At 41.9% G+C, this 24,200-nt stretch overlaps 1 protein-coding gene across 20 annotated transcripts in view; it reads right to left on the bottom strand.

The window, feature by feature from the left end:
- Positions 1-2,714, bottom strand: part of STK33 (serine/threonine kinase 33) — a 225,311-nt gene extending 222,597 nt beyond the window's left edge. For 4 of the 20 annotated variants that reach the window (XM_054438445.2, XM_054438435.2, XM_054438430.2 and 1 more), the window contains exon 1: positions 2,198-2,429. The gene's annotated coding sequence lies outside the window, so the exon portion shown is untranslated. Of the gene's footprint in view, positions 1-2,197; positions 2,455-2,537 lie in introns of those variants that run through there. The other 16 variants (XM_054438448.2, XM_054438444.2, XM_054438432.2 and 13 more) reach the window with 13 other exon arrangements.
- Positions 2,715-24,200: the final 21,486 nt, after the last annotated feature.

Here is a 24,200-nt window from a genome sequence, read left to right as displayed (position 1 = left end):
TATTATGCTGCCCAAGCTGGTCTCAAACTCTTAGCCTCAAGCGATCCTCCCACCTAGGCCTCCAACAAGAGTCAAGTGTTTTCATAAACTTATGGCAAACTCATTTGGAAAACCTGACCTAAACTGACAATGAAACAATGTACTGTCTCTATCCTACTTAGAGCGAATTCATTTTACTGAAGAAAAGTTAATATGTTTGATTACAAAGCGCTGCCCCAGACCCCACTAGACATGATACAGTGTCTACACCATGTCATCTTTCTATAAAGTGAAAATTCTAAATTTTAAAACACAACTAGCATCATAAGTTTTCAGATAAGGAATTGTGACAGAGCTGGGATTCAGATCTAAGCCGTCTGCCTGTGCTCCTAACCACCATGTGATCTTTTCAGAGACTGTTTAATGACATAGGAAAATGTTTATCATTCAAGTATTTACACAGACAAATTTTAAATTGCAATTGTGATTAAGTGCTACTAAGGAGAAATCACTGGTGTCAGAAGAACCTATGTTAAGAAGAGAAGAGGGAAGAGCACATCTGGCAGGGAGACTATCATATGCAACAGCCCTGTAGTAGGAGGGAAAATGGCACCAAAGTCTGAAAATAAGCCAATGTAGAATAACCATTTGCCTCAGTTTGCCTGACAGAGAGCCAGGTTAGACCTTTTGTCCTGGTATAAATAGTAACATTCTTTTTTTTTTTTGAGATGAAGTCTTGCTCTGTCGCCCAGGCTGGAGTGCAGTGGTGTGATCTCGGCTCACTGCAACCTCTGCCTCCCGGGTTCAAGCAATTCTCCTGCCTCAGCCTCCTGAGAAGCTGGGATTACAGGCCCACGCCTCCACATCCAGCTAATTTTTGTATTTTTTTTTTTTTTAGTAGAGACAGGGTTTCACCATGTTGGTCAGGCTGGTCTCTAACTCCTGACCTTGTGATCTGCCCGCCTTGGCCTCCCAAAGTGCTGGGATTACCGGTGTGACCCATCGTGCCCAGACTAATTTTTGTATTTTTTAGTAGACACAGGGTTTCACCATGTTGGTCAGGTTTTTTGTTTTTGTTTTTGTTTTTGTTTTTGTTTTTTTTGAGACAGGGTCTCACTCCATTGCCCAGGCTGGAATGCAGTGGCAAGTTCACTGCAGCCTCGAACTCTCAAAAGTATCTTGGTCTGGATGGTCATGTACACGGTCACCCAACTTTTAGGCCACATTAAGAGTTTTGTCTTTATTCTAAGAATAATGAGAAGCCACGATGGATTTTGAGCTAGAGGAGGTGGGCGGGGGGTAGCATAATCAAATTTTAGTTGTTAAAACACTACTGCTGCAGGGCAAAGAATGGATGGGAATATTGAAAGGAAAGGATAAATACCTTTAGATTAGTTAAGAGGCTACTACTGGACAACAGATCATGGTAGATTGGTCTAGGGTGATAGTAGCAGAGACAGAGATACTCAAATGGATTTGAGATTTGGTTTGAAGATAAAATGAATAGAACTTGATGATTGTTTGCATATGAAAGGAAGAAAGTGCGAGGTGTCAAGGATGAGGCCAAGATTTCTGATTTGCAAACTAGATAGAGGTTGGTATGACCCATAGAGAGAGCAACAGAGATTTACACGAGCTAAAAATTTAAATGTGCGATATATCTGCATATCCATCACAGTCTAAAGGCCTGGGCCTGGAGAACAAGGAAAGAGTTTGGGTTCAAAACTTGATGTTCCTTTCCATTCACAGAGCCCTCTTCCAAGGCAGGACCATCCTATTTTCTGGTTGGATATTGGAGTAATTTGGTGATCAGACAAAAAAGAAGGTCCTCCTTAGCTGGTGATATGGGACAGGGAGCACTAGACCATTTTTAGCATGCAAATATCCCTTACAACTAACGCTCAAGTGCTTTTTACGTGTACTGTTCACAAAACAGCTTCACATATAGGTTCACTGAAACCCACGACCTTGTGAGAAATTATAATCTACATTTAGGAAGCTGAGGGAGAGTGCTTAAATTACCTGTCCACAGAGCCAGTACGGGGCTGCTTTATGTCATCCTATCACCTCCTATGTGCATCCTCTAGGTGCAAGAGACTATCTTAAGGGCAACAGGAAACCTACCATATAATGAGGTCCCACTAGGTACCAGGCTCTAGCAGATTAAAAAAAAGAAACACAACTTCAGAACTTCTAAGGATGTTTCCCACACACTTACCCTACAGTAAGTTCGCTTTAAACTTTCAAAAAGTTTCACGTCCCAAGATGGGGTGGAGGTGAGACGGCGGAGATGAACCGGGGCAGACTGAGACCACCCCAAATACCGGACCCGGGGGAAATGGGGTCCCAACGGCTGGGCCCCAGGAGACACTCGGAGGGGTCCGCGGGCTCGGCCCGGTCCCTCCGCTGGGGGGTCGCCAGCCGACCGGCAGCGAGATACCCAGAGGCCCGTTTTTTCCACCGCGTTGCCATAGCAACGGCCTGGGCCGGCTGCGCCCCGGGCCAGCCGCCCCATCCCGCGGGCCCGCCCTGAGCCAGTGACTCCAGGGACCACTCACCGCGGCCGGCGGACGGGCGGGTCTCCGACAGGTGCTCACACTCGGCGCAGGCTGTCGCTGAGCCCGGAATTCTGCACCGGGAGAAACTTTACAGCCCGCAGAGCAGCCGCAGGGCGCTGGACGGGGGCCGCGCAGGGACAAAGAGCGGCGGAGGGTGCAAAGCCCCTTCTCCAAGCCGCGGGGTTGGCCCGGAGGTGCCGGCTGCACAACGGCGCCCACGTGCCCCGGGTGCAGACCCAGGCGCGCCCAAGGGCAGCTCCCCGTAGAGAAGGACCTAAAACCCCGTCTGGGGCACGGAGGAGCAGCCACATGTTACGTAAAATAAAGCTTTGTAGCAGGAATATCACGGTACTGAGGTGATTGATTCTCACTCGGAGTCAAGCCCTTCAACCCCCAGCTAGTTGGAGCTAGGGCTGCAAGCCTTGAACTGCAGTGGGTGGGGAGCTGGCCTAAAGAAAACGGGAAAATGCTGGGGGGAGGGTGTTTGTCCCCACGCAGGGGCTGAGAAGACTCTTGACAGATCAAATGACGATTCTCAGGGATATGTTTTAGCTACAAACCTATGAAAACCATCTGAATGCCTGCCCCATGCAACAGAGGGTCCAGCTGTATGCTAATGTATTTACTGCTGAACTAGGAATGGCTTTTGTGGTCCTGGGTCCTACTCCCTAGCAGTGTGGGGAAGAAATTCAACTCTCCTAATACTAGCCTAATTATTTGAGGCAGATGTTCTCTAAAATTAGACTGATTGGTAGCCAGTAACTTGATAGGACAGGTGGATTCATTGTATTGCTTGGGGGGAGGCTACATTTGGCAATTAATTCATCCAGTCCTTTTCATCAAAAAACTCAAAATGGTCATCATGGGTGACTGGTAACTTCAAACTTCAAACCACTGGACTAGGCCGGGCGCAGTGGCTCACACCGATAATCTCAGCACTTTGAGAGGCCAAGGCAGGAGGATTGCTAGAACCCAGAAGTTCAAGACCAGCCTGGGTAACACTGGGAGGCCCCCATCTCTACAAAATTAAAAACTACCTGGCCACCAAAGGGCTGCAAGAAACCTACCATATAATGACGTCCTACTAGGTACTAGGCTCTAGGAGATTAAAAAAGATCTCCTAGGATCTTAAGGTCCTTAATCACATCTGTAAAGTGCCCTTTGCATATAAGGTAACATATTCACAGGTTCCAGCCTGGGCGACATAGCCAGCCCTGACTCTAAAAACAAAAACAACTGCTGGACTACGTTTTGCCCTGGATTAAACCAGACCATCAAAAAACTATGTTTGTACCATTTTGTCTTCACCGTTGGCAACATTGCCTGCACCAAGTCATGTTAGGACTATGCCATTCGCTTATATTAAGAGATGCTGTTTAAAAAAATTCATGATACCTCTGCATTTACTAGAGGGATTACTTTAAGAATGTTGTTTATTACGTCTTTGCAGCAGAATCCTACCAGCTTGTCCAGCCCAGAGCTTTTCAAACTTTTTTGAGCACAATCCATCAAAATAAATGTTTTACATTATCATTCAATACACAGGTACTCATATATTTAGTAACTGAAACAAGTTTTATAAAACATTACCTGCATCACATGCTATGCACCCTGATACTTTTAATCTCTTTTTAAGGCTAGTTTCTACCCACTAATGGTTTCTTGACCTTCAATGCAAGTTGCATTTTAAAAACAGCAGTATAACCAGATGTCTTTTTCTGGAAACTAGCCCTGGATCCTCAGACAAGGTAACCAGGCCACCTGACTGCAGTTGATTGCTCCAATAGTAGGGACCTGACTCAAGATAAGGCAATCATATCCCTCTCCCAGGAATTTGGAATTAGGACGGAGAGATTTCAATCTTTTTCTAGGAAGCTAATGTGGAAACATAGAACATCTTTAAAATAGAAAATCAGAAGCCTTCAACAGACATACTTTCCCACCATGTGGCCAAAAGAAATGTAGAAAGCCAGGCTGCAGGGAAAATGGGAAAAGAACAGGAAGGCTGAAAAAGATATACAGAAAAACGAGACCAAAAGAGTTCTGACAGCTTTCCATTCCTAGTCATGGTATTTTCTGAAATGAATTGTATTCCTGCCTTTGAATTCCATGTAGTATTTCCAACTCTTTGGAGTTGGGAGGAGGGGCCTACCACACTAATGTAATCACCTATATGCCCTGTATAGGAGGGTCAATGCAAGAAATATATTTCAATCCTGAGTGCCAGAAAAGAATATTTTTTCCCTAGAGAAACTGACATGACTTTTCTTTATAAAGAAAGCAGACCATGAGATTGATCACATTTCCCTTTCACCTTGACTTCCAGGAAGGTAGCACCCAAATTTGCAACTCAAGTTTCCTAACTTTGTCAAACTACAGTTTGCATATCTGCATCACAACTTTCTCCTGTTCTCTTTCATTTCCCCTCATTCCTACTTTTATCTTTTTGTTGTACTGACTATTATTTTAAACTGCTTCAAATATTTTGCACTTGCTGTTTCCTCTTTCTGTAAGGCTCTGCCCCTGTATCTCCTAAAGCCTGGTTCCTTCTCATCGTTCAGATCTCAGCTCACTTGCCACCTCCTCAGAGAAGCCTTCTGATCTTCCTACCTAAAATAGCCCCGCCCCACAGTCTATCACATCACCCTGCTTTGTTGTCTTAGAGCACTTAACACCATCTAAAACAAGCTCTTTATTTTCTTTGTTTCCTCACCAGAAGCTAAGCTCCAAGACAGTAGGGACCTGGCCTCTTTGTTTATTGCTTGTTCCTAGTGCCTGGGAACAGTGCCTGGAACTTAGTAGCTAGTTAGTAAACATTATGGAATTAATAAATAAAAGAATTAATAGAAGAAAGGAAGGGAGGGAAGAAGGAAGAAGGAAGGGAGGGAGGGAAGGGAGGGGAGGGTTGAAGGAAAGAGATTTTGTTGAACATGGTTAAGATATAGATGGATAGTAATAGGTGGATAAATAGACTGACAAATAGACAAATATTCATGTCCAGTGTGCAAATGTTACTAACATTTATAGAGAGGAAACAGAGGAACTATACAAGAAAGTAAAATATACTTGATTCCCTAAAATATATACAGAAAGATCCTAGGTTTCCTTGGGTAACTCTTGACATAATGCCTTAGACGATTTTTTTTAAGCATTCAAGTCACTCAAGGCAGCTACATTAAATATTAGAGCTAGTAACTACAGCTGAAGTCATCAATTCTCAGTGAGATAATGGATTGCAACACCATGACCACTAACATTACAAATTCTTAACATTGCCAAGGAACTCAGTCTATTCTAGAGGTCATTACTATACAACAATCTGTTCTCATTCTATTCCTGTAATTATTAATGTCACCACTAGCAACAAGTGCTATATGTTATTTATTTAAACACTCTATGGTAACGTTATTGTTACAATGCAATATCAAACTGCTTGACATTTAAGTAAGAGAAGCCAGAATTGAAATTTGTCAATAAAACAAAACACAGAAGCAATTAGTACAGTTTGTCCCAGGGTTTGCTGACCCTGTTGTAAAAATACCAGAATTTGTGGGGTGAGTGGAGGATTTCAATTTTCTTAAGTCAAGAAGCAGTGGATTTATACATGCAATAAGGTTATCTCTGCTATTCAAAAAATTTTAAGAGACTTTATATAACAAAAAAAACCCTATAATTTTTTTGTTCCATAAAACAAATTAAGAGATGCTTAGATTATTATGTGTTATATTAAGATTTCTCCCTTCCTTCCTTCCTTCGTCTCTCTCTCTCTTTCTTTCTTTCTTTCTTCTTTTTCTTTCTTTTCTTTGAGGGGTCTCACTCTGTCACCCACACTAGAGTGCAGTGGCACAATCTCAGCTCACTACAGCCTCAACCTCCTGGGCTCAAGTAATCCTCCCACCTCAGCCTCCCGAGTAGCTGGGACCACAGTCATGCACCACCACGCCTGGCTAATTTTTGTATTTTCTATAGAGACAGGGTTTCTTCATGTTGCCCAGGCTGGTCTTGAATGCCTGATCTCATGGAATCCACCCACCTCTGCCTCCCAAAGTGCTGGGATTACAGGCATGAGCCACCATGTCTGGCAAGATTTCTTACATGGGAACATATCTTTGAAAAGTATATAATACAAAGTGTAACTTTTTTCTAATGAGATCTTTCTCTGATTACTGATAGGCTCTACCAATTTATATGTCTTTCCATTTGTTCTCTTCCCCTACTTTGACAAAATAAAACTATACCTTATCCATACAGCTCAAAAATGAAATAAACATTTGGCAATTAACTTGGTGTGTCTCATCAATTTTAGATATCTGGACTAGCTTTCTTGTCAGATAATAGAGTTCAAGTTAGTGCACGCCAAACGTTCATGGATTGGAAGACTTATATTGTTAAGACAGCAGTGCTCCCCAAACTGATCCACAAGTTCATTACAATCCTTATCAAAATGTCAGTGGTCTTTTTTGCAGAAATTGACAATCTGATCTTAAAATGTATATAGAAATGAAAGGGACCCAGAACAGGCAAAACAATCTTAAAAATAGAAACAAAGTTGGAAGATTCACACTTCCTGATTTCAAAACTTACTACAAAGCTGCAGTCATCAAGACTAGATCATTCAGCACTGTAAGACAGGGCAAGAAAAAAAGACTGGGTCATACCAGTATAAGAATAGACATAAAGATCAATGAAGTAGAATTGAGATTCCAGAAATAAACCCACTTACCTATGGTCAATTGGCAAAGGTACCAAGACAATTCAATGAGGGAAAGAGTGGTCTTTTCAATAAACGGTACTGGGAAAACTGGATATCCACATGCAAAGAAATAAATTTAGACTGTACCTCACATCAAATATAGAAGTTAACTCAAAGTGAGTCAAAGACCTAAATATAAGAGCTAAAACTATAAAACTGTTAGAAGAAACATAAGTATAAATTTTTATGACTTTGGATTAGGCAATAGTTTCTTAGATACAGAACCTAAAGCAAAAGCAACCAAAAGAAAAAACAGATACATTGAACTTCATCAAAATTAAAATTTTCATGTTTCAAAGAACACTATCAAGAGAGTTAGAAGACAATCCACAGAAAAGGAGAAAATATTTGCAAGTCATATATCTGATAATGGTCTAGTATCTAAATTATATTTTTTAAAATACTCCTACAGCTTAGCAGTAAAAAAGACAACCCAATGTTAAAATGGGCAAAGAATCTGAATAGACATTTTTCCAAAGAAGATTTACCAATGGATGGCCAATAAGCACATGAAAAGATGCTCAACAACATTAATCATCAGAGAAATGCAAATCAAACCATAATGAGATACCAGCTGGCATACTGGTATGTGCTAGCCCAGCTACTTGGGAAGCTGAGACAGAAGGATCGCTCAAACCCAGGAGTTGGAGTCCAGCCTGGACGACATAGCAAGACTCCTGTCTCTAAAAATATAAATAAATAAAATTAAAACCATAATGAGATATCACATCACACCCACTAAGAGGGCTATAATAAAAAATCTGGACAATAACAAGTGTTGGTGAGGATGTGGAGAAATTGGAACCTTCATACATTGCTGATGGGAATGTAAAACAGTACAGCTGCTTTGGAAAACACTCTGGCAGTTCATTAAATGATTAAACACAGAGTTATTATATGACCGCTCCTGGGTATATGACCAAAAGAATAAAAAACATACGTCCACACAAAAATTTATACATGATTGTTCACAGCAGCATTATTCATAATAATCAAAAAGAAGAAATGACCCAACGTCCAACAAATAATGAATAAAATAAGCAAAGACAGTATATCCATACAATGGAATGTTATTTGGCCATAAAAAAAATGAAGTACTGACACATACTACAATATGGATGCCCCTGACAACATTATGCTAAATGAAAGAAGCCAGATGCAAAGGGCCATATACGATATGATTCCATTTATATGCAATGTCCACCACAGGCAAATTTATACATATAAAAAATAAATGAGCAGTTTCCAGGACAGGGAAAATGGGGAAGACTGCTAACAGTTACGTAGTTTCTTTTTGGGGTGATGAAAATATTCTAAAATTAGACCGTGTTGATGGCTGTACACCTCATGAATATTCTAGAAGCCACTGAATCGTGCTCTTTAAAAAGGTAAATTCTGGTCAGGTGCAATGGCTCACACCTGTAATCCCAGAGCTTTGAGAGATCGAGGTGGGAGGACTGCTTGAGGCCAGGAGTTTCAGACCAGCCTGGGCAACATAGCAAGACTCCATCTCTATAAAAAAAATTTTAAATTAGCTGATGCACATGCAGATGATGGCGTGCATCTGTAGGCCCAGCTACCTCAGAGGCTGAGGTGGGAGGATCATTTGAGCTCAGGAGTTTGAGGCTGCAGTGAGCTATGGTGGCACCACTGCACTCCAGCCTGAGCAACAGAGCAAGACCCTGTCTCTCTAAAAAAAAAAAAAAAAAAAAAAAAAGAGTGAAGTACATTAATAACATCTCAATTTAAAAAGTAAAAACAACTAAATAATGCTTCATATTTTACAGATTCTAAAACCACTTTTTTTTTTCACTTTTTAACTTCTTGGAAATTGAGTTGCCTCTAACTGATTACATATTACTATTGCTGTTAGCCAGGTAGCAGTCCTGATATTGTGGCATAAAAACCTTTTGTTGACACCTTCCTGAAGAACCAAGAAATTACCTACATTTATGTGCCTTCATTTTAATAAAATACAGGTACTACTAACCCACCTAATAATATCACCAATTCTGTGCCAGGCACTGTCCCAAATGCTTTATGTATTTCAATTTAATTCTCACAATAACTCCGTGAGGTGGGTACTGATAAAGAAACAGAAGTACAGTCTACAGGACTGACTTGTCCAAGACCACATGGCTAGTATGTGTGAGTCCCATCCGGGCTGTCTGGTCTGATAATGGCTGTGCTCCTGACCATTTGGCATCACTGCCTCCCTTACCTGTAACATGCTGTGAGTGCAAGTCAGCCTTAAACAGCCTTTAAGGTTCCCGGAGGCAAAGTGGGCCAAGAGAGTAACTAAAGCTAATAGTCTTGCGATGGTTTCATGATAAAAACACCATTCACTTAGAAGTTTGATTCATATATCAAAACATTGTTTGGCTATGTCTAAGGAATTTCACGGTGGAGAACTTCGTTTACTGAGCACAGATAAAAGGGAGTAATCTTTTTCTGCTTTGCTTACACGTGAGTAAAAGGTGCTGGAGCCTTAGTCTAGACCCTCATCATTTTTCCACCAGTTGACTGCAGAGATTGACCTCCCTGTCCTGTGAGAAGAGCTGAGTGAGGGGCAAGCCAAGCCAGGCTCAAGCATGGGAATAGATGGACAAAGTCCCTTTTACTTACATGTGAAGGATATAGACACAGAGGGAAAGCCACCAGAAGTCATCCCAGGAAAGAATGCAGGGCCACATCTGGGGCAAACGTTCTACCGCCCTGTCATTGACATCCAATGTTGATAATTCAATGCAAAGTAGATCATAGGAAGATTGGAAGGACTCCTGAGGTTTTGTGATGTCTGGAATGCCCAGGCTCATGAGAGAAGATGGATTGTGCCACCTCCAAGAAACTGTAAGCAGAAGAAAAGATAGCGAAGCCCTTCCTGTCCCCATACCGCCAAGGCTCTTAACACACCCAGTCCTGCTGAGTCCCCTCAGATACCAGATGCCTGTTCAGAATGGTTGGGGAAACCCAGCTAGAGCCTGACTGCTTCCAGTGGCCTTAGTTCCTTGAGGGCAGAGTGGGGGTGAAGTCTGGACTCAGAGGCCTCCACTGCCTCTGCACATCCTCTTACGAAACCTGCAGTGGCATTTTCCAGCCATAGACAATAATGGCTCCTCCCCTCCAGCCTAGGCCTCTAAGCCAAACACAATCCTATCAGAAGAGAAATGATGGAAGCAAAGGAGACAGCAGAAGACACACTCTAATGAGGCAGGACACTGGCTCTGAATTGGGTAACAGAAAGAGGGGTGGGCAGAGGAGCTACCTGGGATCACTATCGTTTAATTCTTTTTTTCTTCTTAAATTTTTGTTTGGAAATAACTTCAAACTTCTATAGAAAAGTTATGAAAATTAAAATAGTTTTAAAAATGCCCACATATCCTTTGTTTTTTGTTTTGTTTTGTTTTGAGATGGAGTCTCACTGTCGCCCAGGCTGGAGTGCAGTGGCGCGATCTCGGCTCACTGCAACCTCCGCCTCCTAGGTTCACGCCATTCTCCTGCCTCAGCCTCCCGAGTAGCTGGGACTACAGGCGCCTGCCACTATGCCCAGCCAATTTTTTGTATTTTTAGTAGAGATGGGGGTTCACCATGATGGCCAGGCTGGTCTCAAACTCCTGACTTCGTGATTTACCTGCCTCGGCCTCCCAAAATGCTGGGATTACAGATGTGAGCCACCACGCCCAGCCTGTTTTTTTGTTTTTTTAAATAGAGACAGAATCTTGCTCTGTCGTTCAGGCTGGAGTACAGTGGCATGATCATGGCTCACTGCAGCCTCAACCTCCTGGGTTCAAGCATGGAGTCCTGCTTTGTTGCCCATGCTGGTCTCAAACTCCTGGGCTAGAGTGAGCCTCCTACCTTGGCCTCCCAAAGCTGTGAGATTAAAAGTGTGAGCCACCCAGGTGGGAGCTAAACATGTGTACACATGGACATATACTGAGTGAAATAATAGATATTAGGGAATACAAAAGGTTGGAGGGGGTGAGGGTTGAAAAACCTATTGGGTACAATGTTCACTATTCAGGTGATGGATACACCAAAAGCCCAGACTTCAGCACCACACAATAAATGCATGTAAGAAACCTGCACTTGAATCCCCTCAATGTATTTGAATAAATAATTTAACTTTATTTATTATTATTATTATTATTATTATTATTATACTTTAGGTTTTATGGTACATGTGCGCAATGTGCAGGTAAGTTACGTATGTATACATGTGCCATGCTGGTGCGCTGCACCCACCAACTCGTCATCTAGCATTAGGTATATCTCCCAATGCTATCCCTCCCCCCCTCCCCCCACCCCACAACAGTCCCCGAAGTGTGATGTTCCCCTTCCTGTGTCCATGTGTTCTCATTGTTCAATTCCCACCTATGAGTGAGAATATGCAGTGTTTGGTTTTTTGTTCTTGTGATAGTTTACTGAGAATGATGATTTCCAATTTCATCCATGTCCCTACAAAGGACATGAACTCATCATTTTTTATGGCTGCATAGTATTCCATGGTGTATATGTGCCACATTTTCTTAATCCAGTCTATCATTGTTGGACATTTGGGTTGGTTCCAAGTCTTTGCTATTGTGAATAATGCTGCAATAAACATACGTGTGCATGTGTCTTTATAGCAGCATGATTTATAGTCCTTTGGGTATATACCCAGTAATGGGATGGCTGGGTCAAATGGAATTTCTAGTTCTAGATCCCTGAGGAATCGCCACACTGACTTCCACAAGGGTTGAACTAGTTTACAGTCCCACCAACAGTGTAAAAGTGTTCCTATTTCTCCACATCCTCTCCAGCACCTGTTGTTTCCTGACTTTTTAATGGTTGCCATTCTAACTGGTGTGAGATGGTATCTCATTGTGGTTTTGATTTGCATTTCTCTGATGGCCAGTGATGGTGAGCATTTTTTCATGTGTTTTTTGGCTGCATAAATGTCTTCTTTTGAGAAGTGTCTGTTCATGTCCTTCGCCCACTTTTTGATGGGGTTGTTTGTTTTTTTTCTTGTAAATTTGTTGGAGTTCATTGTAGATTCTGGATATTAGCCCTTTGTCAGATGAGTAGGTTGTGAAAATGTTCTCCCATTTTGTAGGTTGCCTGTTCACTCTGATGGTAGTTTCCTTTGCTGTGCAGAAGCTCTTTAGTTTAATTAGATCCCATTTGTCAATTTTGGCTTTTGTTGCCATTGCTTTTGGTGTTTTAGACATGAAGTCCTTGCCCATGCCTATGTCCTGAATGGTAATGCCTAGGTTTTCTTCTAGGGTTTTTATGGTTTTAGGTCTAACATTTAAGTCTTTAATCCATCTTGAATTGATTTTTGTATAAGGTGTAAGGAAGGGATCCAGTTTCAGCTTTCTACATATGGCTAGCCAGTTTTCCCAGCACCATTTATTAAATAGGGAATCCTTTCCCCATTGCTTGTTTTTGTCAGATTTGTCAAAGATCAGATAGTTGTAGATATGTGGCATTATTTCTGACGGCTTTGTTCTGTTCCATTGATCTATATCTCTGTTTTGGTACCAGTACCATGCTGTTTTGGTTACTGTAGCCTTGTAGTATAGTTTGAAGTCAGGTAGCGTGATGCCTCCAGCTTTGTTCTTTTGGCTTAGGATTGATTTGGCGATGCGGGCTCTTTTTTGGTTCCATATGAACTTTAAAGTAGTTTTTTCCAATTCTGTGAAGAAAGTCATTGGTAGCTTGATGGGGATGGCATTGAATCTGTAAATTACCTTGGGAAGGATGGCCATTTTCACGATATTGATTCTTCCTACCCATGAGCATGGAATGTTCTTCAATTTGTTTGTATCCTCTTTTATTTCCTTGAGCAGTGGTTTGTAGTTCTCCTTGAAGAGGTCCTTCACATCCTTTGTAAGTTGGATTCCTAGGTATTTTATTCTCTTTGAAGCAATTGTGAATGGGAACTCACTCATGATTTGGCTCTCTGTTTGTGTGTTATTGATGGATAAGAATGCTTGTGATTTTTGTACATTGATTTTGTATCCTGACACTTTGCTGAAGTTGCTTATCAGCTTAAGGAGATTTTGGGCTGAGACAATGGGGTTTTCTAGATATACAATCATGTCATCTGCAAACAGGGACAATTTGATTTCCTCTTTTCCTAATTGAATACCCTTTATTTCCTTCTCCTGCCTAATTGCCCTGGCCAGAACTTCCAACACTATGTTGAATAGAATTGGTGAGAGAGGGCATCCCTGTCTTGTGCCAGTTTTCAAAGGGAATGCTTCCAGTTTTTGCCCATTCAGTATGATATTGGCTGTGGGTTTGTCATAGATAGCTCTTATTATTTTGAGATACATCCTATCAATACCTAATTTATTGAGAGTTTTTAGCATGAAGCGTTGTTGAATTTTGTCAAAGGCCTTTTCTGCATCTATTGAGATAATCATGTGGTTTTTGTCTTTGGTTCTGTTTATATGCTGGATTACATTTATTGATTTGCGTATATTGAACCAGCCTTGCATCCCAGGGATGAAGCCCACTTGATCATGGTGGATAAGCTTTTTGATGTGCTGCTGGATTCTGTTTGCCAGTATGTTATTGAGGATTTTTGCATCAATGTTCATCAAGGATATTGGTCTAAAATTCTCTTTTTTTGTTGTGTCTCTGCCAGGCTTTGGTATCAGGATGATGCTGGCCTCATAAAATGAGTTAGGGAGGATTCCCTCTTTTTCTATTGATTGGAATAGTTTCAGAAGGAATGTTACCAGCTCCTCCTTGTACTTCTGGTAGAATTCGGCTGTGAACCCATCTGGTCCTGGACTTTTTTTGGTTGGTAAGCTATTGATTATTGCCACAATTTCAGCTCCTGTTATTGGTCTATTCAGAGATTCAACTTCTTCCTGGTTTAGTCTTGGGAGGGTGTATGTGTTGAGGAATTTATCCATTTCTTCTAGATTTTCTAGTTTATTTGCGTAGAGGTGTTTGTAATATTCTTGATGGTAGTTTGTATTTCTGTGGGATTGGTGGTAATATCCCCTTTATCATTTTTTATTGCATCTATTTGATTCTTCTCTCTTTTTTTCTTTATTAATCTTGCTAGCGGTCTATCAATTTTGTTGATCCTTTCAAAAAACCAGCTCCTGGATTCATTAATTTTTTGAAGGGTTTTTTGTGTCTCTATTTCCTTCAGTTCTGCTCTGATTTTAGTTATTTCTTGCCTTCTGCTAGATTTTGAATGTGTTTGCTCTTGCTTTTCTAGTTCTTTTAATTGTGATGTTAGGGTGTCAATTTTGGATCTTTCCTGCTTTCTCTTGTGGGCATTTAGTGCTATAAATTTCCCTCTACACACTGCTTTGAATGCATCCCAGAGATTCTGGTATGTTGTGTCTTGGTTCTCGTTGGTTTCAAAGAACATCTTTATTTCTGCCTTCATTTCGTTATGTACCCAGTAGTCATTCAGGAGCAGGTTGTTCAGTTTCCATGTAGTTGAGCGGTTTTGAGTGAGATTCTTAATCCTGAGTTCTAGCTTGATTGCACTGTGATCTGAGAGATAGTTTGTTATAATTTCTGTTCTTTTACATTTATTGAGGAGAGCTTTACTTCCAAGTATGTGGTCAATTTTGGAATAGGTGTGGTGTGGTGCTGAAAAAAATGTATATTCTGTTGATTTGGGATGGAGAGTTCTGTAGATGTCTATTAGGTCCACTTGGTGCAGAGCTGAGTTCAATTCTTGGGTATCCTTGTTGACTTTCTGTCTCGTTGATCTGTCTAATGTTGACAGTGGGGTGTTAAAGTCTCCCATTATTAATGTGTGGGAGTCTAAGTCTCTTTGTAGGTCACTCAGGACTTGCTTTATGAATCTGGGTGCTCCTGTATTGGGTGCATATATATTTAGGATAGTTAGCTCTTCTTGTTGAATTAATCCCTTTACCATTATGTAATGGCCTTCTTTGTCTCTTTTGATCTTTGTTGGTTTAAAGTCTGTTTTATCAGAGACTAGGATTGCAACCCCTGCCTTTTTTTGTTTTCCATTTGCTTGGTAGATCTTCCTTCATCCTTTTATTTTGAGCCTATGTGTGTCTCTGCATGTGAGATGGGTTTCCTGAATACAGCACACTGATGGGTCTTGAGTCTTTATCCAATTTGCCAGTCTGTGTCTTTTAATTGGAGCATTTAGTCCATTTACATTTAAAGTTAATATTGTTATGTGTGAATTTTATCCTATCATTATGATGTTAGCTGGTTATTTTGCTCGTTAGTTGATGCAGTCTCTTCTTAGTCTTGATGGTCTTTACATTTTGGCATGATTTTGCAGTGGCTGGTACCGGTTGTGCCTTTCCATGTTTAGCGCTTCCTTCAGGAGCTCTTTTAGGGCAGGCCTGGTGGTGACAAAATCTCTCAGCATTTGCTTGTCTGTAAAGTATTTTATTTCTCCTTCACTTATGAAGCTTAGTTTGGCTGGATACGAAATTCTGGGTTGAAAATTCTTTTCTTTAAGAATGTTGAATATTGGCCCCCACTCTCTTCTGGCTTGTAGGGTTTCTGCCGAGAGATCCGCTGTTAGTCTGATGGGCTTCCCTTTGATGGTAACCCGACCTTTGTTTCTGGCTGCCCTTAACATTTTTTCCTTCATTTCAACTTTGGTGAATCTGACAATTATGTGTCTTGGAGTTGCTCTTCTCGAGGAGTATCTTTGTGGCGTTCTCTGTATTTCCTGAATCTGAATGTTGGCCTGCCTTGCTAGATTGGGGAAGTTCTCCTGGATAATATCCTGCAGAGTGTTTTCCAACTTGTTTCCATTTTCCCCGTCACTTTCAGGTACACCAATCAGACGTAGATTTGCTTTTCACATAGTCCCACATTTCTTGGAGGCTTTGCTTGTTTCTTTTTATTCTTTTTTCTCTAAACTTCCCTTCTCACTTCATTTCATTCATTTCATCTTCCAGGGCTGACACCCTTTCTTCCATTTGATCTCATCGGCTCCTGAGGCTTCTGCATTCTTCACGTAGTTCTCAAGCCTTGGTTTTCAGCTCCATCAGCTCCTTTAAGCACTTCTCTGTATTGGTTATTCTAGTTATACATTCTTCTAAATTTTTTTCAAAGTTTTCAACTTCTTTGCCTTTGGTTTGAATATCCTCCCGTAGCTCGGAGTAATTTGATCGTCTGAAGCCTTCTTCTCTCAGCTCGTCAAAGTCATTCTCCGTCCAGCTTTGTTCCGTTGCTGGTGAGGAACTGCGTTCCTTTGGAGGAGGAGAGGTACTCTGCTTTTTAGAGTTTCCAGTTTTTCTGCTCTGTTTTTTCCCCATCTTTGTGGTTTTATCTCCTTTTGGTCTTTGATGATGGTGATGTACAGATGGGTTTTTGGTGTGGGTGTCCTTTCTGTTAGTTTTCCTTCTAACAGACAGGACCTTCAGCTGCAGGTCTGTTGGAGTACCTGGCCAGCCGTGTGAGGTGTCAGTCTGCCCCTGCTGGGAGGTGCCTCCCAGTTAGGCTGCTCGGGGGTCAGGGGTCAGGGACCCACTTGAGGAGGCAGTCTGCCCGTTCTCAGATCTCCAGCTGCATGCTGGGAGAACCACTGCTCTCCTCAAAGCTGTCAGACAGGGACATTTAAGTCTGCAGAGATTACTGCTGTCTTTTTGTTTGTCTGTGCCCTGCCCCCAGAGGTGGAGCCTACAGAGGCAGGCAGGCCTCCTTGAGCTGTGGTGGGCTCCACCCAGTTCAAGCTTCCAGGCTGCTTTGTTTACCTAAGCGAGCCTGGGCAATGACGGGTGCCCCTCCCCCAGCCTCGCTGCCGACTTGCTGTTTGATCTCAGACTGCTGTGCTAGCAAACAGCGAGACTCTGTGGGCGTAGGACCCTCTGAGCCAGGTGCGGGCTATAATCTCCTGGGGCACCGTTTCCTAAGCCCGTCGGAAAAGCACAGTATTCGGGTGGGAGTGGCCCGATTTTCCAGGTGCTGTCTGTCACCCCTGGAAAGGGAACTCCCTGACCCCTTGCGCTTCCCGAGTGAGGCAATGCCTCGCCCCTGCTTCGGCTGGTGCACGGTGCACTCACCCACTGACCTGCGCCCACTGTCTGGCACTCCCTAGTGAGATGAACACGGTACCTCAGATGGAAATGCAGAAATCACCCGTCTTCTGCGTCGCTCACGCTGGGAGCTGTAGACTGGAGCTGTTCCTATTCGGCCATCTTGGCTCCTTCTCAATAATTTAACTTTAAAAGAAAAAAAATGTGAGCCACCATGTCTGCCCCCATATGTCCTTCACCCAGATTCACCTATTAAGATTTTACATCAGCCGGGCACGGTGGCTCACGCCTGCAATCCCAGCACTTTCAGAGGCCGAGGTGGGCAGATCACGAGGTCAAGAGATCAAGACCATCCTGGCCAACATGGTGAAACTCCATCTCTACTAAAAATTAGCTGGGTGTGGTGGTGCACACCTGTAGTCCCAGCTACTCAGGAGGCTGAGGCAGGAGAATCACTTGAACCCAGGAGGCGGAGGTTGCAGTGAGTCAAGATCGCGCCACTGCACTCCAGCCTGGCCACAGAGTGAGACTCCATCTCAAAAAAAAAAAAGATTTTACACCATTTGCTTTATTAATAGCACTCTCTCTCTATATATATATATATGTGTGTGTGTGTGTGTTTAATTAAAAATATATATACATCTATAGTTTTGTTCTGTACCATTTGTGGGTGAGTTACATACACTAAGGATTTTGACTTCTAAATACTCCAGTGCATATTTTCTAAAAATGAGAATATTCAGTTATATAACCACAGTTCAGTTATCAACTTTAGTACATTTAACATTGATACAATAATCTCATCTACTCTCCATATCCCCATTTTGTCAGTTGACCCAAGAATGTCCTTTCTATTACATTTTCCTCACTCCACTACAGGACCCAATATAGGGTCAGGAATTGCATTTAGCTGTCATGTCTCTTTAGCCTCCTTGAACCTGGACATTTTTTAGCTTTTCTTTGTCTTTAATGACAGGGACATTTTTAAAGAATCCAGTCCCCTATTCCCTGCCTTTACTTAATATAACATCTTTCATTATGGGTTTGCCTGATGTTTTTCTGTGATGAGATTCAGGTTCTGCATCCTTGGCAGCAACACTGTATCATGGGTGACATCATGTCCTTCTCACAGCATTACATCTGGGTGCACAGTATGTCCACCTGCCCCTTATTGGTGATGTTATTTTGAGCACACGATCAAGATGTTAGTGATTTCTCCACTGTATAATACTCCAATTGCTGTATATTTTTTCCTTCCTCACAACTTTTCCTGCACAACATGAGCAGTCAGTGGAGAGACAATTTAGGACTATGCAAATATCCTGCTCCTCATCAAAATTTCCCCTTAGGGTTAGCCCTCAACAAGTTTTCTGACGATCCCTGGGGCTAAATGAGTGCCACTGGCGCCACCTATGGGGCTTGCAGCACACTGCAACACGGGGAATGAACCTCGGACTTCTCTCACTCTGCCACTTGTCTGGAGTCCAGGAACTACTTCAGCCCTAGACATTTTGAAAGATCCTATAGAGACCTGAGTCGCAAGCCTGAGTTCTAGTCCGGAGACCACCAATGACTCATGAGGAACCTTGGACAAGTCTTCTTAAGACTTATGTTCCTAGTGAAATGTGGGGTTGGCTGACAGAGACCTGAGTTATACATTCAAGTAATACTTATTGAGCAGCTACAGGCACTGTTCCAGGATCCAAGCAAGATTTCTGCTCTCAGGGAAGCTTACACCCTCTGTGACTCAGACAGTGAGCAAGAACACAAGACGAAGAAAAAGATAAACATACCTCATAGTAAGTGCTATGATGACGATGAAACAGGGCTGTGAAAGACAGTGCCTGGGTCCACTTCAGATTGTGTGGTTAGGAAAAGCTCTCTGAGGAGGGGTGTAAGCTAAGATCTAAAGGGTGATTGGGGCCAACCCCAACCTTGAGAAGTTTTGGAGATAGAGCCTTCCAAGCAGAGGGAAGAGTCAAGGATGACTAGGGGTTTGGTACTTCTTCCGTATCTATGGCTCTTTGAGGGTATGGGGGCAGGGTCAGGAGACTCCCAGGTGTCCCTGAAGCAGAGCAAGAGAAGGATAAGAGAGAGGTATGTTCTCCAGAATAACAGGTAGAAATTCTAGAGGTGTTGACAAATGAAGTGACTTTTAAAAGATGAGTAAAGATTTTGAAAGGTAGATTATAGAACAGAGAAAGACATTCCATGTAGGAAACGGGAAGAATGGGAGGCACACAGGAGTCACTGGCTATGGCAATTCTGAAATCCAAGTGGGCAAATATTTTGAGGGCCTCCTAGTCTGGTCGGGAATTATTCATTATTTTCTGATTCAGGTCCCTAGAAGTAGCTCCCTTGTCTGTTGTTCTCCTTATCCCTTGCTTCTGCCCTCTGAGAGGTTCTTCACGTTTTAGTGTTGCTGATGTGGGGCTTGAGGCATAAACCTCTTTGGGGGCTGAGTAGACTTCTCAACTCTTAGGTGTGTTAAGAGCCTAAGCATTCTCTATCATAGATTATTGAAAGCCCAAGAGCCATTTAATGTCTTCAACAGTTATTGTTTTCTGTTAGTCTAGGTTCATCATTCGCCTGGCAGTAAAACACTCTAAAAACCTCATTATGGGCCGGGCACAGTGGCTCACACCTGTAATCCCAGAACTTTGGGAGGCCAAGGCAGGCGGATCACCTGAGGTCAGGAGTTCGAGACCAGCCTGGCCAACATGGTGAAAACCCATCTCTACTAAAAATACAAAAATTAGCCAGGCGCGGTGGCAGGCACCTGTAATCCCAGCTACTTAGGAGGATGAGGCAGGAGAATCGCTTGCGCCCAGGAGGCAGAGGCTGCAGTGAACTGACAGCTTGCCACTGCACTCCAGCCTTGGCGACAGAGCAAGACTCCGTCTCAAAACAAACAAACAAACACACCTCATTATGTGTCTATCTATTGGAATGCACGCAGCATCACTGGCTGAAAGCTATACCCGCGATTATTTTTGAGAACTTCAGTAGTTCCACCTTATCCACAGGGGATATGTGCCAAGATCTTCAGTGGATGCCTGAAACCATGGATGGTTCTCAACCCAACATACTGTATACTGTTGTTTCCCATACAAACATACCTATGATGAAGTTTAATACACAAATTAGGCACAGCCAGAAATTAACAATAACTAATAATAAAATAGAAAAAAATATAATGATCTACTGTAATACAAGTTATGTGAATGTGATGTCTCTCTCAAAAATCTTACTGTACTGTGCTCACCCTTCTTCTTATGATCTGTTGACCTAATAACCGAGAAGACTACTAGGGTGGGTAGTATATATAGCGGATACATCAGACAAAAGTGATGATTCATGTCCCTGGCAGGACAGGGTGGGATAGAGTGGGGTGGTAAGAGATCTCATCACACTACTCAGAATAGTGTGCAATTTAAACCTCATGAATTGTTTATTTCTGGAATTTTCTATTTAATATTTTCAGATTGCCATTGACCACAAGCAACTGAAATCACAGAAAGCAAAGTCAAGGATAAGGGGAGTTCGCATGCCCATGCCTTGCTCTCTCTCTTTCTCTGTCTCTCTCTATCCCTCTCCTCCTCCTCCCTCCACACAGGCTTTGGTGGAAAAGCCACATCCTTAGAATTTTTTCCCTGAATCTTATCCAGCTAAAAGATTTTACTGGGCATTATATTCTTAATTTGATATTTTCCCTGAAGTACCTTAATCCATTCAAAGGTTTTAACAATGAATATTATGCCCATATTTTTAATATGATCCTTACCTCAAGGCTGAATTTTAATGGGCCTTCAATTCTAAATTTTATCTTAGTCTTCAGCGTCAAGAAGCAATTACCTCTTCAAAACCCTAAGTCCTTGGATTTTTGTATACTACGTATTTTCTTTCACTCCTTAAAAACAGGGCAATTCTTTTCTGAACTCGTCTTTCTTGAAATAGCTTGATAAACAGAATATCAACCAACGTAGGCTACCAATGTTGTTTTCCAATATCTTCCCCTCTATTGAAATTCATTAAGTACATGATGTGACTCCAAAGTTATCTCAGACTATAGTTTTACCAAATGTTTTTCCACTGCATAACATGAGTCACTATCCTTCTAGTCACCAATATTGGTTTCCTTGCTACCTGCTTGCTAGGCCAGTGCCTTGGATCTTAGTGTTTTGTTACTGTTTGATTTTTTTTTCCCCAAGAAAACCCAAGCTTCTTTGTACTATAGGCCAGCTTATGCTGCAGTAATAAATAACACACAATTCTCACTGACTTACAACAAAAGTCCTCACTCATGCAAAATTTGCTGCAGATATGGAAAATATTGCAAAGCTTATATTATCCATGTATCAGCACAGCACATCAGACTGGTTCAGACTTAAGCATCTTCATATCAGTGCATGCTCTCAGAATCACCTCAGTAAGGGAAGAGAGAAAATAAACAGAGACTCAAGCACTGGCTCTTATTCAACCTAGCAATGACCTACATCACTGCCACTCTCATTGGCCAATTCAAGTCTCATAACCACACCTGAAATAAGTAAGTGGCATGCAGTAGTGCAATCTTCCCACGCACTCAGAAGGAGAGGAGTACTAGAACCATTGGAAGGTAACATTTACATCTTCCCCTCTGCTGTTGGTAGGATCTTCTCTGTCTTGGGTGTTCTGCAGTTTCACTGCAATATGTTTCAAGTTTCTTTTTATTTTTCAAGTGTATTTCATTCAACATCTTATAGCTATGAATTCATGTCATTCATCACTTCTGGACAGTTCTCAGCCATTATCTCTTCAAATGTTCTCAATGTCTCATGATGTTTTTAGTGTGTTTAAACCTAGACGCAAGTAAGTTCTATATATTGCAATTGGTTTACATGCTTTTTAAGGCTCTTTAAGGTTTCCCCTCCATCTCCCTTTTTTCCCTTTGTAATGTAAACCAAGTTGTTCGTTCCGTCGGTCCTTGGAGACTGGATTTTGCTGACTGGACCCTTGTGAAGTCATTTAAGGTGTTCCTCTATTCTCTGCATTTCCTGTCAATTGGGAATTAATCTTTAAATTGGTAGATGTAGAGACTTGTTTAGGTTCAGATTCTATTTGTTTATAAACAAATGCACACAATGTCTGATCGTCTCTTTTTTGGTGATGTGAGCAGCCATAGATGGTCATTGCCTAGATTCATTCATTCATTGAGGGCTAAAAAATGGTGATATTTTAAATCTATCAGTCCTTCTTCAATTACTGTGGAAAACTTTTTAAAAAGAAACTTTCCCTCATCAATTATTTGGTTACCAGAGATTCAGTTTATGTAGGAGAGGATGAATGCTTTATTAAGCTAATTAATAAAATTTACCTTTTATGTTTTCATTGAGACAGGGTCTCGCTCTGTCACCCAGCATGTAGTACAGTGGCACAGTCATGGCTCCCTGTAGCCTCAACCTCTTAGGCTCAAATGATCCTCCTGCCTCAGCCTCCCAAAGTGCTAAGATTACAGGTGTGAGCCACCATGCCTGGCCCTAATTAATAAATTTCAAAAGTCACAGAGGCACTGCCTTGGCAGAATCTTTACCATAAAGCAACATTGCCAGTGGGCCACACCACAAATAGGAACCACTGGAACAAATGAAGGGTCCTAGATACAAACAACTGCTTCCTCCAGCACCAGGCCTTAGCCCTTAGGCTGGGGCAAGACCGAGGCTGTGGTGTTCCTGTTTACAAGCATGAAGCAGATCCTTATTTTCTCCACGAATGTGGAGCTTGGCCTCCGCAGGTCTTACATCTCTGACATAGCTGGAAATCGAGGGTACATCAATTTCCAAAAAAGCTTAGGAATATCGTCCCAGCCCAGTGAGCAAATAAAGCACTGTTTTTGGAATACTGGTTACAATATAGTTAGTTGCTGTAAAAAGCAAAATAAAAAGAAACAAAAAACACCCCAGACTGGGTGCCCACACCTATAATCACAGCACTTTGGGAAGCCAAGGCAGGAGGATCGCTTAAGCCCAGGAGTTCATGGCTGCAGTGAGCCATGATCATGCCACTGCACTCCAGCCTGGGTGACAGAGCAAGATCTTCTTAAAAAAAAAAAAAAAGGAAAGAAAACAGATACTGGCAACAACAATTAGCAGTCTCTGCTATAATTGCAGAGCTGTCTCTAAAGATTGGTTACACCCTCTCATTTCCCAAAGCATATTCTGTGCAAGGCCTTCAGGAGTGATGTCTATAGGACAAGGGGTCCCCCTCTCCAACCTGGGCATAACTCCAGTGCCCATGGATAAGAGTGCTTCCCAGAGAACAGGCATTCTTATTCTAGGAAGCCCTACATCAAACATGAAGCTGCACCTACAGCCTGTGGTAAATATAGCTTTTATTGCAAATTTTTGAAATTGTTTTTTATAATTTTGCTTTTTAAATTATTTGGCTAGGAGTAATTCATTTAATTTACGTTGGGCTCAGGTTTCTTGGCAATTACCTTGTGTATATAGAATTTCTTATGAAGTGAGAAACTCTAACTTACAAATTGTTTTCAGGTATAACAGAATTTTTATGAAACTTTATGAAATTGTTATAAAATTAACAATTATAGACTTAACATGATATATAGACATTTAATTAGACATTGATGTATAATTTGCCATTTTTCATTTTATATTGTTTCAGGACTTTTTTTTTTTTTTTTTCTTGAGATGGAGTTTTGCTCTTGCTCCCCCAGGCTGGAGTGCAATGGTGCAATCTCAGCTCATGCAACCTCCACCTCCCGGGTTCAAGCAATTCTCCTGCCTCAGCCTCCCGAGTAGCTGGGATTACAGGCATGCACCACCAGGTGCGGCTAATTTTGTATTTTTAGTAGAGACGGGGTTTCTCCATGTGTGCCAGGCTGGTCTTGAACTCCCAACCTCAGGTGTTCTGCCCGCCTTGGCC

The sequence above is a fragment of the Pongo pygmaeus genome, chromosome 9, assembly GCF_028885625.2.
Source record: "Pongo pygmaeus isolate AG05252 chromosome 9, NHGRI_mPonPyg2-v2.0_pri, whole genome shotgun sequence".
In the NCBI taxonomy this organism is placed as follows: Eukaryota; Metazoa; Chordata; class Mammalia; order Primates; family Hominidae; genus Pongo; species Pongo pygmaeus.
Note: the sequence above shows the minus strand (reverse complement) of the source record. Positions and strands in the feature narration are given on the sequence as shown.